The 12,388-nt window shown below is 40.3% G+C and overlaps 1 non-coding gene across 1 annotated transcript; it reads left to right on the forward strand.

The window, feature by feature from the left end:
- Window positions 1-952: 952 nt before the first annotated feature.
- On the forward strand, window positions 953-1,078 carry LOC112319772 (small nucleolar RNA SNORA26). Its single transcript, XR_002976373.1, has one exon. It is a non-coding gene; the product is annotated as a small nucleolar RNA SNORA26 (small nucleolar RNA).
- Window positions 1,079-12,388: the final 11,310 nt, after the last annotated feature.

Below are 12,388 nucleotides of genomic sequence, written 5' to 3' on the forward strand. Positions count from 1 at the left end.
AAAAGGTTTCTTTAGGCAGCAGATAGTCAGGTCTTGTTTTCTTTAATCCAGGCTGACAGTCTCTGTCTTTTAATTGGGGACCCAGATTGTTTATACTTAATGTAATTATTGACACAGTCAGATTTAAATCTTTCTTTTTAAAAAAATTTTTATTGTTATTCAATTACAGTTGTATGCCTTTTCTCCCTATCCCTTCACCCCACCCCAGCTGAACCCACCTCCCTCCCCCACCTCCACCCTCCCCCTTGGTTTTGTCCATGTGTCCTTTATAGTAGTTCCTGTAATCCCCTCTTCCCACTGTCCCCCCCCCCCCCGCCCTGGCTATTGTTAGATTGTTCTTAACTTCAATGTCTCTGGTTATATTTTGTTTGCTTTTTCTCTTGGTGATTATGTTCCAGTTAAAGGTGAGATCATATGGTATTTGTCCCTCACCGCCTGGCTTATTTCACTTAGCATAATGCTCTCCAGTTTCATGCATGCTGTTGCAAAGGGTATAAGCTCCTTCTTTCTCTCTGCTGCGTAGAATTCCATTGTGTAAATATACCATAGTTTTTGGATAAATCTACTTTCTTACTGTTCTTTTTAAATCTTTTCTCACCTGTTATTCGTTCTCCTTTTCCACTTTATTTGTGCTTTTTTTCCATCAATTATTTTTAATGATCTCTTTCTTAGTTTATAAGCCATAACTCTTTGTTTTGCTATTTTAGAAGTTGCTTGAGGGGGTTATATTTTACATCTTTAATTTATTACGGTCTGCCTTCAGGTGAGGTCATGCTACTTCACCTATGGTGCAAGAAGCTCACAACAGTGCCCTTTCATTTTCCTCTCCCAGTCTTTGTGCCCAAGGTGTCCTAGACTGTACTATTCCTTGTTTTAAGCTCCACAATTGTTTCTGTTTGAAAAGTCAATTATCTTTTAAAGAATCTTAAATAGTAAGAACATGCCCTTTCCTGTGCCCTTTTAAGGCTGGCGCAGTGCCTTAGGAGGCTAATACAGAAGGGTAAATAGAGTCAGTCTCCATAAAACCCAGAGACGAAATGGTAAAACTCCTCTTCGGATCCTGTGTGGAGTTGCAGCTGAAGGAAAACTAGTAAGAACAGTATCTCCTATACTTACTCACATAATCACCGTTTTCAGTGCTCCTTGTTCTTTTGTATGGATTGTATTTTTCCATTTGCTGTTATTGTTCCTTTGCCCAAGGACTTCCTTTATTTAACATGTCTCATAGGGCAGGTCTACAGGGGTGGTAACTTCTTTCAGGTTTTGTATGTCTGAAAGAGTCTTTATTTCATCTTCATTGCCTTGCTTGCATTTCTTCTGACGAGGAGTCTGCTGCCATCCTTATTTCTGTTTCTGTGTACACAATGTTTCTTTTTTTCCTTTGGTTGCTTTTCACACTTTTCTTTTTATGTGTTGAGTATTTGATTCTGATCTGCCTCAGTGTAGTTTTCTTACTTATTTTTGTGCCTGGGGTTTGTTGAACTTCTTGGGTCTACGTGTGTTATGGGTTGAGCTGTGTACCTACAAAATTAGTGTGTTGGAGTCCTAATGCCCAGTGTCTCAGAATGTGACCTTACTTGAAAATAAGGCTGTTGCAAATATAAGTGGTTAAGAGGATTGCTGTTAGGGCAGGGCCTAATGTAGTATGACTGGTGTCCTTACACATGTGGTAACTTTGCACATAGACACACACACAGGGGAAGTGTCGTGTGAAGGTGAAGGCAGAGACCGAGATGATGCCTCTGTAAGTCAAGGGATGTCAAAGGTCGCCAACAAACACCAGAAGCTAGGGGAGAGAAAAGGGACAGCTTCTTCCTCAGAGCCCTCAGAATGAGCCGGCCCCGCCGACACCTTGAGTCCAGACTGCTAGCCTTCTGAATGAGGAGATAGTGAATTTCTGTTGTGTAAGCCACCCGGTTTGTGGTGACCTCTGTTTTGTTATGGTGACCTCTGAAAGCTAATATAGTTGGTTTATAGTTTTCATAAATGATAGATACATTTTGGCCATTAAAAAAATTATTTTTTGTCTCTCCCACCCCAGACCCCTCTCAGGAACCCTCAGTACATGGATGTTAGGCTACCTAAAGTTTGGTTTGTTTTTGAACCTTTTTTCTGTTTCCTTTTATCCAAGTCAACCTGGTATAAAAGTTCTCTAGTTCTTCTACAATGCCTAATCTGTGATTATTCCCATTCAGCATATTTTTCATCCCATATATTATGGTTTTCATGTCTAGAAGTTTGATTTTAGTCTTCGGAAAATGTCTTCCACATCACTAATTAACACCTTTATTTTTTCTTCTAGCTTTTTGCACATATGGAATATAGTTACAATGTTTCAATATCCTAGTCTGCTAATTTTGACATCTATGTCAGTATTAGGTTGGTTTTGATTGCTTGATTTTTTTTCCTCATTATGGGTCATGTTTTCCTGCTCATTTGCATGCCTGGTGGTAAGTTTTGATTGGACGGATGACAGACACTGCAAATTTTACTTTGGTAGGTGCTGAATATTTTTGTATTATTATAAATATTCTTGAGATGTGTTTTGAGAGACAGTTAATGTTCTTAAGACCAGTGTGATTCTTTTAGGTCTTTTAAGTTTTGTTAGGTGAGACCAGAGAAAAATTTACTTAGGGTTTATTATTTCATACCTCCAAGGCACAACCCGTCTGAATTATCTAGACAATGCCCCATAAATTATAAGTTTTTCCAGTTTGGCTGGTGGGAAATGGCTCTATTCCCAGCCCTCTATAAGCACTGAGCATTGTTCCTTCTAATGTTTTCAGGTGCTCTCCTGGCCTTTTGTAGTTCCATCACTGATGGTCAGCACTCTGCTGAATACTTGGAGACCATCTGCCCATCTCTGAAATCCCCTTTCCCCAGCTCTCTCCCTTCTTGTTCTCTTACCTGCAAACCATAGGCACTCTGGTCTGCCCAATGTCTCCACTAAGTTTCCTCAATCAGGGAGCCCCTGGGGCTCCGCCTGCCTGTCCTGGAACATGGCCTGGAGACTCTTCAAGGCAATAGTGGGATAATTGTAGAGCTCTCCTTGTTTGTGTCCCATGTCTCAAGGATCACTGTCCTTCATTACCTAATGCAACATGTATTTTAGTTCAGGAGGGAAAGTAAATCCAGGCTATGTTGGATGGAAGAAGTAATTGGTAACTCTTTTCAATCAGTAATAATTGTATCTTGAGTGATTGTCATGGTCTAGGACTTTGTCACTGCACCAGACTCTTAAGAAAGATGATTTCTTAAAAAAAAAATCCTGTAATTCTGGTTCAAAGACCTACAGATGGCACAAGGATGTTGAAAAAGACAGCTTAGGTCTCAGATTTATAACTGTAATATCAATAGCCAATATACTTGCTGCTTTGGGCATGGAGTATAAGGGACTAAGGTCATGAATGGAAGTCCCATCTGGCATATTTATTTTCCTCTCCCCATGAAAGTAGGCTGTAGGCCTGACTCTAGCTTCCCATATATACATTGATTGGATTAGGGCAAACCAGCATAGTATATTAGAGAAAAAACAAATCAAAGAATTGTGAATCAGAAGACATGATTTTGAGCCCCATCTCCCACTTACTAGCTCCGTGACCTTGGATGAGTACCCTGTCATTGCCAAACTGCTTGCTCCCTTGTGCAATGGGAATACTAATCTCAACTTCTGTAATTCCCAGTTGATAAGAGCATCCCATGAGACAAAGGATGTGAAAGTGATTTGCATGCAGTCAACGACGAGGGCTATGTTATTGTTAAAAATCAGAACTCCAAGTGCATTCTACTTGCACAACAAAGCTCAAAGGCACAGTCTCCTGAGAAGGGTGCAGCCCACACGAGTCATCTCCGAATCCCTCCACTGTAGCGAGCACGAAGCTTCGCACACAGCACATTTCTTCACAGAAGGATCCAATCGGCTCAGCCGTACAGCACAATGCTGAGTAAGAATGGGAAGTTCAGCCAATAGCAGAATGTCCCTGTGTCACATCCACCCTCTACCTCCACCGTGAGTCAAAAAATCACTGCATATCAGAGTTGGAGAGATTTTGGGAAAGAAATTACAGACTTGCAATCTGTGGGCCACATATGCATAGATACTTTTTATAGTTTTTTTTTTCAGAAATTTTCATTTTATTTTATTTTATTGTGTTCCTTTCTTCCAGTTTTATTGAGATATAATTGATATTTATCTCCTGTATATATCCTGTGTGCCTCATTGTACTTTTGGGAAATAAAATTTTGATGACAGAATCAAGCCATGTATTCACTGGGGACAAGTCAAGTGATACCTTGACAGTTACATAGGCAAGTCACATGACGACATTAGGTTGCTTATTTGCTCTCAACCTGAGTGAAGTCAGCCAATACGTGTGTGTTAAATTCAATTCCCTCAAAACTGAGTATCTTTGGACTTTGGATGGTGCGTTAGCCCTATTGGGCCCAGGTTTCCACTCATATCTTCATTGTTTGGATTTAATTTTACCTTAATTTTTTTTCAAGAAGGATTTACAGATTTCATACTCCGTGAGTTCTTCCATGTTAAAAAATGCCTTTATACTTGAAAGATGATTTAGTAGGATATAGTGTTTTTTTAGTCATATTTTGTTTCTCTTAGCACTTTGTCCTTATCCCTTAACTATCTTCTGTCAATGGCTGCTGTTGTGGAAAGCTGTTATGCTAGCTGATATTTTTGCCTTAGAAGAAAAAAATATGGAAAATATATTACATGTATTACATAATAAATGTTATAAATATATTTAAATAATATATGCATTACACATATACATTAACACCTAGATTTTGATACTTGTGCGTCAATTTTTGTTTTAATCTGGTGTGCTTTTTCAATATGCAGATTTAGTTCTTGCGTCATTTCAAGGATCATTGCTGTTTTTAGTGTGTTTTCACAGTTAAACATTTTTATGTAGGGCACCAGTGGTTAGAGGTGGTGGAGGCAAGGGTTGACTTGTCAACTGTTTAACTGTTTGGTTTCATATACTTTAGCTTATTGAAGAGTTAGAGTATTTTGTTCACTGATGTATTATTGCCAGTCTCAAACAGTGAATTCAAAATGAATGTCTTACTAGCTGGCACGTGGAAAAACAATGCTTAAGAGTCTCTTAAGCGGGTGAAGATTTCAGGCCTATTTGGCTGAGAAGATTCTTGCACGGGCCATTTTAATAGCTTCTCAGTGGTACAGGTATGGAAAAAACAACAAAACTAAGCTCATGGGTGGTCAAGGCTAAGAAATGAAGGGAACAGAGAATATTGATGATTTTCAGATCAGGAGGACCTGGCCCAGGAGCACTGACAGAGTCCCCGAAGCCCGGAGTAGGTTAAGCTATATTTCAGCATTCTACTTCCTCTCCAGGCCATGAATTTTTGCAACATTACTCAGCACAGAAAGTGCAAAATCATTTGTAACTACCTTTTGGGGGAAAGGCATGAGTGCCCAGAGACTTAGAAAGAGTTGAATTCTCATAATTAATTTCACTCTGGAAAACTAAGCTGGGAACCTTTTCCTTCTCCTATTCAAGGCCGCCTCGTGATTGGCTTTGGGCAAGATGGAGTTGACATTTTTCCAAAATAGGGATCTTCACAGGCATCTCTTTTGTCATTCTTTGTAAATATATGACCAAAGGCTAACAGGAACCAGGCATGGGAATGAACGAAACCCACAACACTAGGGTAAATAGGTGTTTCCTTATATTTTGCCTTCAAAAAAGGTAGTATCTGGGCTTCATGTTGAGGGCTTTGTATGGGGCCTGCATGTGTGTGTAAAGGGATCTGAGGGCTGTGCCCATGGGGATTTGTCATACGGAGAACGAGAGAAAGTTTTAGGGATGCAGACCTGGACCTGAATAGACCTTGAAATAAGTGGGGAAAGCTGACTAAGGCCTAAGAAATGAATGCAATTTTGAATAAGATAATATATTTTGAAGAGTATTTGACCCATAGAGATGAACAGGGTCATCTAGTCCAGTGTTTTGACAAATGTGGTGATTTCAATTAGTCCGCAGTGGAATTTCATTTTAATAATTGTGCATATATTGCTCTGGCTGGTGTGGCTTAGTGGATTGAGCACCTTGGTGCCTGTGACCCAAAGGGTCGCCGGTTCGATTCCCAGTCAGGGCACATACCTGGGTTGCAGACAAGGTCTCCTGTAGGGAGCACTCGAGAGGCAACCACACATTGATGTTTCTTCCCTCTCTTTCTCCTTCCCCTCACTAAAAATAATAAATCAATAAAATCTAAAAAAAATTGTGCATATATTTTGGAGGGTATTGGGGGAAAAATCAACTCCAAATTCATTTACATGAAAAAGTAGTCTAATGTAAAGGAAACATTGAATAAATAATAACAGTATTGGCAAAAACTTAAAAGTGTGTCTCGAATTAAGTGTAAGAAATATGACCTAGGTCAAAATTGTGCAGTGGAGGAAGATGTCCAGCAGGGAGTGAGGTGGGGTGTAGGGGTGGGGGCTCACCTCCCCACACTGCAGGTCACCTCATTGTTAGACAAGTCCAGTCCTTGTTAGAATATCTCCCCCCTCACTTAGGTCAAACATTCTGAATTGTCACTACCATTTCCCATTTGTCATTCTCTTAATTGCTTCTTCTTTGGATGATATCTAGCGATATTATCATGGAAAGATAATGATAGATGGAAACTTACATGTCATCTGCTCTGGGATTTGTCAGGCTGATAGCACTGGCGCTCTCGTTCTGATCTTCCTTTACTTTTTTAAAAGAAATTATTTGTAGGACAGCAATTATAAGAGATAAGAATAGAGCTTTCCCGGCCAAAAGGACTGATGGGGACGGCATAGAGTCTACAAGCCAGTCTATTCCCTGACAGAGCTCTTCCTGGAAACCCTCGGAGTCTACCAAACACAGTCTGAAAAACGTTAGTTTCAGTTATCAGATGCTTTTTGTTTCAGATCGGTAGGAAGCCTTCTAATTTTTAGTGGCTTCAAATAACAATTTTTTACCCTTGCTCATGTTTTTGCATGTTGGTTAGGGTCGGCTGAGTAGTCATTTTTTGAGGTCTCTCACAGAGTCCCATTCAGATGGCATCTGTGGCTGCAATCACTGGGAACCTTCTCCACTCTGCCTCCTGCTTGAGCTGGGAGGACTGGAGGAGCTAGGCGTTGATTTGGTATCTCTCTCTCTCTCTCTCCTTTTCTTTTTGACATTTGGTATTATTTTATATTGGTTTCAGGTGTACAGCATAGTGGTTAGACAATCACATACTTTACAAAGTTATCCCCCTGATATTTCAAGTACCCACCTGGCACCACACATAGTTACTACACTATTATTGACTATATTCCCTGTGTTGTACTTTACATATCTGTGACTATTTTGTAACTACCAATGTAGACTTCTAATCCCTTCACCCAGTCCCTCAATCCCCCTGCCCTTTGGCAACTCTCAGCTTGTTCTCTGCATCTCTGAGTCTGTTTCTGTTTTGTTGGTTTATTTTGTTCTGTAGATCCTGCATATAAGTGAGATAATATGCAATGTTGTCTTTCTCTGACTGACTTACTTCGCTTAGCATAATACCCCCTAGATCCATCCATGCTGTTGCAAATGGTAAGATTTCGTTCTCCTTTATGGCTGAGTAATATTCCATTGTACGTGTGTACCACAGCTTTCTTTATGCACTCATCTGTTGCTGGGCTCTTGGGTTGCTTCCATATCTTGGCTATTATAAATACCGCTGCAATGAATGTAGGGGTGTGTCTTTTAGAGTTAGTGTTTAGGGTTTCTTTGGATATATACCTGGAAGTGGAGTTGCTGGGTCATAAGGAAGTTCAATTTTTAATTTTTACTTAGTGGCTGCACCAATTTGCATTCCCAGCAACAGTGCATGAGGTGTCCCCTTTCTCCACATCCTCGTCATGGGTATCACCTCTCTTTTAACCTGGCCTCTCCATATGACTGGCCTGGCTTCCGCACAGCACAGTTTTGTCTCACATGGCAGCTGGGCCCTTCCCAGAGTGAGCATTCCAGGAAACCTAGACAGAAGCCACAAGGCTTCTGATGACTTATCTTTGGAAATTACATGACGTTATTTTACCATTTCTGTTTGTCAAAGAAACAACAGACCAGGCCAGAATCAAGGGGGTGGAGGAATAGATTCCCCCTCAGTGGGGAAATGGCTTGTGTATATGGAGGGAAGGTATTAACGACTGGCATTTTGAGACGATCTACCACAGGTGATGTTAAGCCCAGAGAAGACAAAGACTTAACACAAAACCGCAGATCCCACAATGGCAGTGTGAAGATTAGAGCCAAAATCGTAAAGGATAAAATCTACCATCTGAGAAAGGTTTTGTTCCAAATCCTCCAACCCAATACTGAAAATTAAAAAAATTCCCTGCTTATTGTAGACCAGGCAGGCTTTGTATTTAAAAAGTCATTATTATGGGTATGAATTTAGATTTTAAAAAGTTACAAGGTACAAAAATTGATGGGTAGAGTGACGAATTGTGTGAGAGAATATTAAAGCATTAGAAAGAAATCCAACAAAATATAGGGTCAGGCAAAAGTAGGTTTACAGTTGTTTGAGTGGAAAATAATACGATAATGAATAAATAATAATATAAGAATAAACTCTGTGTTTCACACACTCGCAACTGTATACCTACCTTTGCCCCACCCCTGTATGTGTAAGGCTTATAAAAAGAAGATATAAAATTAATTAAGGAGATATTAAAGAACACCTAAATAAGTGAGATGCTTATTTAGGAGAGGTGTACCACAGTCACAGATAGGAATTCTTATACACTATACCCCCAAGCAAGGGTGTCCGACCCGCAGCCCGCAGGCTGCACGCAGCCCAGGATGGCTGTGAATGCAGCCCAACACAAAATCGTAAATTTACTTAAAACATTACGAGACTTTTTTGTGATTACATCTTGCAATGTAATGTGTGGCCCAAGACTACTTCTCTTCTTCTAGTGTGGCCCAGAGACACCAACAGGTTGGACACCCCTGCAAGGGATAAGTTCTAAGACCATAGTGGGTGCCTAAAACCACACATAATGCCAAGTCCTATATATATTATGCTTTTTTCTACATATAGAGTTTAACTTATAAATTTGGCATAGTAACATATTAATAATTATAACAAATAATAAAATAGAACAATTATAACCACTCAGCAAACTAGCATAAATTTCTTTTTCCTTCTATGCAATTTTATGGATAGAAGATTCATTTTTGCTGTAGTCTTAGTAACCTCAGCATACAATCCTTTTCTTTCCTTATTAAGTCGAGAACTTTCACCTTCTCACTTAAAGGAAGCACTTTACGGCTTCTCTTTGGCATATCCGAATTGCCAGCATCACTACCCGTGTACTTCGGGGGCGCTACTGAGTAAAATAAGGGGGACTTGAACCCAAGCGCTGCAGTACTGCTACAGCCAGTTTCATAAGTAAGAGGGCTACTGAGCGACCGATGGGAGGGAAGCAGACACGGTGTGGCCCCGCTGGGCAAAGGGATGATTCATTTCCCAGTCAGGATGGAGCGGGATGTCTCGAGATTTCATCATACTACTAAGAATGGTGCACAATTTAAAACTTATGATTTGTTCATTTCTGAAATTTCCCATTGACTATTTTTGGACTGCGGTTGATACATGTACCGAAACCGTGGAAAGCGGAAGCCCATGGAAGGGCGCGCTACTGCATCGTAGAGTCAACTCTTCTAAAACTGTTCTGGAGATTAAATGGATTTCCAGTGAGGATTACAACATGCCTGCTTTTTTTCTTCCCCACAGAACTTGATTAAGATAATTCTAAAATTTATATGAAGCGGTGAAGTGATGACAATGCCAGGGCATTTCTGCAGAAGAAGAGCAGAAAGACTTGTAAAACAATGCTCACAGCCATGCTGTTCATAACAGCAAAGACCTGGAAACGGCCCAGCTGCCCATTTGCAGGAATGTGCAGGAATAAATTTTCCCGTGGCTTAATCCTGCACAGTAGTCAAAGCAACGAAATACAGAGCCTTGCAACAGGATGGGTGACTCTTAGCAACTTAACATAAGGGGCTTGAAAAACAGGCACTCACATTTTCGTCCAACTTGGCAATCATTTTGTAAAATAAAGAAGCTGCAATAAAACTACTTTAAAAGGATTCATATAGCTGTATCTCTCTGATACATCAAGGAACCTATAGGCACAAGATTTAGGCTGATGCTTATCTCAGATGGGGACAGACAGCAGGCAGGATGAGTTGGGTGTTCATAGGTTAGATTCAGTTATTGCAAAGGCTGCATCTTTTGATCTGAGTGGTGGGTTGGGGGTACCAAATACATTATTAAAAATAACCAAATACAGTTCCTTTGCCCATTTTTAAATCAAATTGTTTGTCTTTTTCTATTGAGATAGATGAGTTCCTTATATATTTTGGATATTGACCTCTTACCAGGTGTATGGTTTGCAAATATTTTCTGCCATTCCTGAATAGACATTTTCCCAAAGAAGACATGCAGGTGGCCAGTAGGTACACAAAAAGGCACTACTCAGCATCTTTGATCATCAGGGAAACGCAAATCAAAACCACTGTGAGATAGCCCCTTGTACTGTTAGAATGGCTGTTATCGAAAAGACAAGAGACAGCAAGTGTTGATGAGGCTGTGAAGACAAGAGGACTCTTCTGCACTGTTGGTGGGAAGGTAACTTGGTTCAGCCCCTATGGAAAACAAATAAAAAATAGAACTATAAAAAAAATATGGAGATGCCTCAAAAAATAAAAAATAGAACTATCCTATGATCTGGCAGTTCCACTCCGGGACGCATAGACAAAGGGACTAAAACCAGTGTCTGGAAGAGACATCTGCATTCCCACGTTCATTGCATTATTCACAATAGCCAAGCTATGGAAACAATGTGTTTGTTGACAGGTGAATGGATAAAGAAAACACTACACACACACACACACACACACACACAGGAATATTATTCAGGCATAAAAATGTCAGTCGGGCTACTTGTGCCAACATAGATGACCCTGGAGGGTATTATGCTAAGTGTAATAAACCAGACAGAGAAAGACATACTGTATGGTATAGTTTATATATGGAATCTTAACAAAAAGCCTATTTTATAGAAATTACCAAATACATAAAAGCAGGTTATTCTAGGACCAATCATGAGACCAGGAATTATGATTAATCTAATTCTCTGCACTTATGGTTCAACCAACCAACCAACCAACCAACCAACCAACCAACACATCCACCCAGACTTGATAAGTGTATTGTTCAGTCCAGGTACCTGACTGCCTGCCTTGAAGAAGGTGAGTTGGCCTTTGGCAGAGTAATGAGATTGGGTAGGTCTCTCTTTGTCACCGCCCACTGGTGGAGTCTGTGCCTCTTGTTATCTGTCTCCCAGGATGTAGAATGACTGACATTCGGGGTCGGAAAGGTCCTGACCTTCCAGTTACACTCCTTGTTCTTCAGGGGAGGAGACCAGGACGGGAGAGGTTACAGGGCAGTGAAGCCAGGACAAGGGCATGCATTATATTTCTCCTCAGCTGACTTCATTGTTTTTCGCTGTTGTTGTTAATCAAGCATTAAATCATCGTTGCACTGTCATACAATTAACCTTGTCAATTCTCTGTACTTATCTGTAGTAGCTAATGATTTTATTTGCTAGTATGCTTTCTTGGGGTCAAATTCCAGTTTATCTTTAAAGTTGTAATTGGAGGCACTCACACACACATACACACATATCCACCTGCATACACACCTACACACACACACAAAGGCTGATTAATTACTCATTTGAAAGTTTCCATACAAAGACTATCACTTGACAGGGTCCATATTTATTCTCTCCCCACCCCCACCCCCACCCCCACACCCACCCTATGTTGTAAAGTGGGTGATAAGATTTTGGAGCACAGATGTTTCGTGGAGATTCCTTCATGATATTCATTAAAACACAATAGTTCTCCCCTAAAAAAGAGGAGGCAAAAGTATGCAAACTTATGTTGCAATTTTTCTAGTTTATCTATTTCTAGGTTTCATCAGATCAGGAGGTGAGAAGTTAGGTTTACATCTAATAGAAGAAACTGATAAATAATTTTCTTGCTTTGCAATGGAAGCCAGCCACGGAGGGAGGAGATATCTTGGGAGTAGCCTGGATAGAACTCTGATTGATTATGGGAAGGAAGACGGCTTGTCTTGGAGTGACAGTTTTTCCATCACCTTGACTCGGCTAAGTACTCAGTTATTCAGTCAAATCCTAATCTAGGTGTTGCTGTGAAGGCATTTGGTGGATGCAGTTAACACCTTCCATGAGTTGACCTTAAGTAAAGGAGATCACCTTCAACAATGTGGGTGGGCCTCATCTAGTTGCTCGAAGGCCTTG

This window comes from Desmodus rotundus, chromosome 6, assembly GCF_022682495.2.
Source record: "Desmodus rotundus isolate HL8 chromosome 6, HLdesRot8A.1, whole genome shotgun sequence".
NCBI classification, from domain to species: domain Eukaryota; kingdom Metazoa; phylum Chordata; class Mammalia; order Chiroptera; family Phyllostomidae; genus Desmodus; species Desmodus rotundus.